Raw genomic sequence first — 6238 nt, forward strand, 5'->3', positions numbered from 1 at the left:
TGTTGAGATTTAACGGTGATTCTCCCGCATTTATAAGTGAAATCTAAAAGGAAATTAATTAAGGGAAATTAAAACTAGGTAGGCTGAACCGTTGAAATGCTATTGGAATTATTGGAGAAATTTTTAAATACTTTGAGAATACCACATCATTTATGCTTTCCCATTAAAATCACATCTCAAATGTTTTTTTTTTCCTCTTGCACAACTTACCTGGCATTTTTCACTTGATGGAGTCTATTATTTTAATATTTCCTCTGAGTATAAATACAAGAGTTAATTAAGAATTTATTTTAATATTAAATATAAGATTCAATCTTTTTTTTCCCTTCAGTTCATATTTTTTAACCAATCCATATTAATTATATTATATTAAATGGGCTTTCCATGAATGGGGTAATGAATAAGAGAGTATTAAAAAAAAACGTACTTATATTATAATAATTAACTTAACTAATTTATATAATATTTATAAATTAGTTATCAACTTTATAAATGTGTGTTCATATGTGCACATGAAACAGGAGGGCATATAACATTTTTTCTAGAATTATGTTTTCTTAATCTCCATCTTATCTCTAGCTACTATCAGTAATCAATTATTTGTTAGGGAAGCGATATATGTTAGGGAAGTGATATATCTCTATCCACCTTTTTTTTTTTTTGCCAGAGATGTATTGCATTTATTAAACTATCAATTTTTTTAACCAAAACTATGAAATATCACTAAATTAAAGCTAGGATCATATACATATGCATGCAGTATGAAATAAGTTATCGTAGTATATAATATTAATGATGGCTTATGAAAACTTTCTATATTATAATCCTCACACCGCTAAATGTTGTTGTATGTTTCACACTTTATAATTGTATATTAGAATTTATACATAACATGGAGAATCTTCTAAATATTTGCATTGACCTCTGGTCCATAAAGGAATTAAGAATTGACAGGAAAGCGGGTTTAGGTTCACATATATTTTAAATGTTAAATTGGGTGTACTTTTATCTGGTTTCAATAACCACAATACAATTTTTTTAGCGTTATATAATTTTTAGTCCTTTAAGTTACTATAGATTTTGATTTGTCGAATTTTTTTTGTTGGTCTAAAACATTGGTTTCTAAAATTAAAAAAACCTGGACCATTTTATCTCATGAAAAAGCAAAACTACTAGTTTAAAAGGTGGTAGGCTAAATATTGTATTAACTTTTTTTTTTTTGGTTGCATTGTCATCCGCAATAATTGACAATGAATATTGCACGTGTACCAGGGTTGAATAATATATGCATATAATAGATATTATACATAACCAAATAATAAAATTAAATTGATATGTTTAAGTTTTTTTCCGTAATAAGGAACATATTATGGGCTCCCTTTTCTTTTGTTAATTGTCTTTTTAATTGTGCTAAGCAAAAAAACAATGCCTCATTTGGTTGCATTTTTACACGGTGTATAATGTAAAGCCTGAAAAGAGAATCTTATAATCCTTTTTGCATCTAAAATTTGGGATGAAAAATGATTCCATCAAATTGATCTTTGGTTAAAGTGTGATTCTCTAATCTTCTCTTTCTCATCCACCACTATCCTTCATCAAATTAACCATCCTCATCAATTTGTTGTTAATATTATTTTTTTAAAAAATACAATTTTAACTAATGACCAAAGGTTTTCATTAAGTTACTCCATTCGTCGCTTATTATAAGCAACATAAGACTCTATTACATAAATCAAAAAGTTAGTTAAAGACAATAAATAGATAAAAATTAGAAGTTCTTTATCTAAAAAACTTGTTTATAGGGAAGAGAGAGTATAAAAAAGAGAATAAGAAAATTATTATAATAAAGAGAATTATGAAAGGGAGAGAATGTGTGATGAAGAGAGATGATGGTCTGAAAAATGAGACAATAAATATATTGAATATTAAAATAAGTAATTAATAAGGGTAAAATAGGAAATTTACTACAAAAATTTAAGACAACTTGAAAATGTTGTTTATATTTAAAGATAAGAAGGAGATGGTAGTTGTTGCTTATAAAAAGACAGAAGGAGTATATAATATAATATTTGACTATAAATATGTTAAAGTTACTTTATAATGAGTTGTATAACATAACTTGATAACGATATAAACACGGTAACTTTAATTATTAGGATTGAATATTTTGGCTTTTTGGCAAAAAAAATATTTTGGATTCACATTGTCAATATTCCCTTACTTTAGTCGGAGGACACCATTGTTTCTTCCATTGACGACTCTTACTCTTTCTAGAAAAGCATACATTAATTAGTTTCATTACAAAAACGAAAGAAATACAGAGAAAAGCAAACGTGTGTTTATCATCAACAAACATTATCATTGACCTTTGGCCCAAAGGGACATTAAAAAATTTATTGGCCTAGAGAGTGTTTACATATTTAAATTCTTCAAAATTCCAAATTGGTGTGCTCTCGGCTTCTGTCCCGGCCCCACTGTATAGTTGGGTTTCCACGGTCCCTTTTTCTTAATGTTTATTTGGGTTCATTGTCATTTAATTACTAGAGGGCACATAGGGTAAAGAATGTTAGAAATAAAATAAAAAAGAAAAATATATATCATGTGTCTTAATTTATAAAATAAATTGAATTACAACAATAAACAATGATGGATTAATTTTGAACGGGGTGATACTTTCCCTTTCCCATTCAGATAATTATTTTGGGATATGATAAGATATAATAACACACAATCACGTGGGATGACTAATTATTAAGTCAAAAGTGAAGGTATTATTGTATTGTTTATCCCCGAAAAATAATTGATAAATTAAGGTATTTGATTCTATTTACCTAACACATTGCTAACTTTGTTGGAACAATGAACATTAGTGCCCGCTGGTTAATAACGTTAGTGATTATATATTATCACTTTAAGTAAAGCGTAACATTTTAAAATTTTTAAGATGTCTCACGAATTTTAGGGTAAAACATTTGGTAGTGTTAAATATTGTCACCTATTATATATTCTATAAAGGTGAAAAATATAATGCTCAAAGCAAACATTCACTTAATTCAAGCAACATAACTGATCATACCTATGGTACATATGATCTTTGAGAGCTTACAATTAATTATGTTCATCAACATGTCAACTAATTGACGAGTTTAGCCGTTCATTAGTTGTCCAATTGTGATGCTGACTAATGGTTCTTCCATGTGAGACTTTGGTTGCCGTTCAAGCTCCGTAGATACTTGTTCCATTGTTGGACGAGAACGAGGATCCTCATTCAAACAAGAAAATGCTATTTTTGCAACTGCAATAAGCTCATCAATGATTGATTTTCTAGGTGGTGAAAGTCGTGGGTCTAGCACATCCTTTAATAGCAAATCATATGTTGTTGATTTCTCCATCAAAGATGAAATAAGCTCTCCTGGATGCATTCCCATAATGATCTCCAAAGTCAACACTCCAAAGCTGTAAACATCACATTTCTCGTTTGCTTCCATAACATAAGCAATCTCTACAATAGTTTTAATGTTACAACCTTAATATAACAAAGAGTATAAAGTACTTTAGGAGAAACGAAAAGAAGAAATTAGTCTTACCTGGTGCAGTGTACCCAAAGGTGCCAACAAATGTGGTCATATTGTTTGAGTTAGGATTTAGAAACTTGGCTGTTCCAAAGTCAATGAGGTGAGCTTCTTCATATTCTGAAGTTAGAAGTACATTCTTGCTTGATATGTCACGATGAATAATAGGAAATGAACAGCCATGATGCATGTGGAATAAAGCACTAGCAACATCTTTAACAACATTCACTCTCTTTTTCCAATCAAGTTTAGTGGCTTGTTCTTCATCCTTTAGTATGTTGTCTAAGCTACCACCTTCCAAGAACTCATAAACCAGAAAGGAAAATCGTGAATTGGAACAAAACCCATACAACTTCACAATGTTACGATGTTTGATTTCTGTCAAAGCTCGAATCTCACTTGTAAAAGCTTTCTTGTTGGAGATCTCCCCACTTGGTAAGGAATGAAGTCTTTTAACAGCAACAATATCACCTGTAGGCAACTCAGCCTTATAAACACTTCCTTGGCCGCCTTTCCAATGAGATATCTATCATCAAAGTTCATTGTGGCTTCGATGATATTTTCATACAATATTTCTCTGTTGGAACTCCATACAAAATAAATGTCTTGAGATTGTGCTCTTCATCTTTGTTTTTGCTTTTCTTTCATGTAGGATATAAAGACAAAAAGTTCATCTATGATAGTGTATAATGGATACAAAGAGAGCAAAATCCTACAGTAGTAATAGGCCAATGGGAGGAATATCTTCAAAAAGATTTTGCTCTTACGACAAATTGCGAATTACCACAAAGATGTAAGCTAGTGACATTACCACACAAACCTTTATTATTCCTCAATCCTTCAAATGTTCGAAAGGCTGGTTTGTTTGGAACAGGGCCTTCTAATTGATTGTTTGATAGGTCAACATTAATCAAAGTTGACATTGATCCACTAAAACCAAAAGGAATGGTGCCAGTGAGATCATTATGTGAGAGGTTCAACACTTTCAAATTGGGTAACATTCCAAGTCTAGACGGTATTTTTCCAATTAGCAAATTGTCACTAAGATCGAGCTGTTCAAGCCCTCGGAGGTCACCAAACTCAAGGGGAATGCTTTTGTCAAATTTGTTTCTGCTCAAGTTCAAGATCCTTAAGCTTTTAAGTTCCCCAAGCTCTCTAGTGATTGAGCTATTAAATTTATTTGCCACCAACTCCAAAGTTTGAAGCCGATTAAGTGATCTTATATCCAAAGGGACATTACCAGAGAAGTTATTGTGGTTCAAAGAGAGTTTTTCCAACATTATCAACTTCCCTAGTTTTTTTTTGTTTGTCCAGACAAATAATTTGAAGACAACTCAAGTTCACCAAGCTTAGCTGCCTCCCCTAGTTGTGGTGGTATATCACCAGAAAGCTTGTTATTACTAATATATAATTGCCTGAGATTTTGACACTTCCCCCAACTGGATGAAAGGTGGCCATACAATTGATTTCCACTTAGATCAATGAAGTCCAAATCAGGATATACTCCAAAAGCATTTGTTACATTATCAACTAGTTGGTTACCCTGAAGCCTGAGTCTTCTTAGACTAGAACAATTCTTCAAACTAGTTGGAATAGGACCAGTGAGCTGGTTATGTTGAGCAACAAACCTAATTAACGTCCCGCCCTGACAAATCTGTTCAGGCAAATGGCCATGGAAATGATTATCACCCAGTTGTAGATTATACCAACTTATGTTATTCATTTCCGATGGAAGGCTACCACTAAGATTATTCCCCATCAATACTAGAGTGTTGAGCTTTGTCATGTTTCCTATAGTGGAAGGAATCGATCCTGAAAGATTGTTATCTTCTAAATAGATTTCTTGTAAGTTGATCAGGTTTCCAATGGATTGAGGAATTGAACCAAAAAGCTTGTTATTTGACAAGACCAACTCCTCGAGACCTATCAAGTTCCCCATAGAGGGAGGGATTGGCCCGTAAAGTTTATTGCTTTCTAAATTAATTGTTGCGAGAGAATCGAGTTTTCCAATTTCATTTGGTATAGGACCAGAGAGATTGCAAGAAACGATATAAAGTTCTTGTAACCTGTTCAAGTTTCCAATTGATGATGGGATTCTACCAGATAACATTGAGTTATTTGACAAATCAAGTTGCAAAAGATTGCTCAACATTCCAATCTCTTCTGGAATGGAACCAGAAAGAGAATTTTGACCAAGCACCAGATTCGTCAGGTTCATCAAGTTCCCAATTTCATTGGGAATTCTATCTGTAAGCTTACATGCACTAAGATCAAGAACACTGAGAGTGCTCAAAGCTCCTACTTCTTTAGGAATGGGACCAGTAATTGAAGGATTTTCAGACAAATTGAACCTCAAAATATTGGACAAGTTGCCAATCTCTTGGGGAATGTTTCCATAAAATTGGTTGTAACCCAGGTCAAAATACTGCAGACTAGGAAACAAAGCAAAGCTGAGATTGTGAAGTGTACCTTGTAGGCTAAGATTTGACAGACTTATATTGATCACAGACATGAATTCTTCATCACATGAAATTCCCTTCCAGGTTCTGCAAAGATTAGTGCCATTATTCCACGAAGACAACGTTGCTTGGCTTTGCTCAGTAAGGCTGGCTTTCCAGTTCAACAGAGCTTTTGCTTCACCATCTTCAATGGCAGCAGAAACAGAA

At 32.4% G+C, this 6238-nt stretch overlaps 1 pseudogene; it reads right to left on the reverse strand.

Annotated features, from left to right (window-relative positions):
* Positions 1 to 3025: 3025 nt before the first annotated feature.
* LOC114740328 (MDIS1-interacting receptor like kinase 2-like) lies at positions 3026 to 5803 on the reverse strand (annotated as a pseudogene).
* Positions 5804 to 6238: the final 435 nt, after the last annotated feature.

Source organism: Neltuma alba, unplaced genomic scaffold, assembly GCF_004799145.2.
Source record: "Neltuma alba isolate B1F8T4 unplaced genomic scaffold, ASM479914v2 tig00003113_pilon, whole genome shotgun sequence".
NCBI lineage: Eukaryota > Viridiplantae > Streptophyta > Magnoliopsida > Fabales > Fabaceae > Neltuma > Neltuma alba.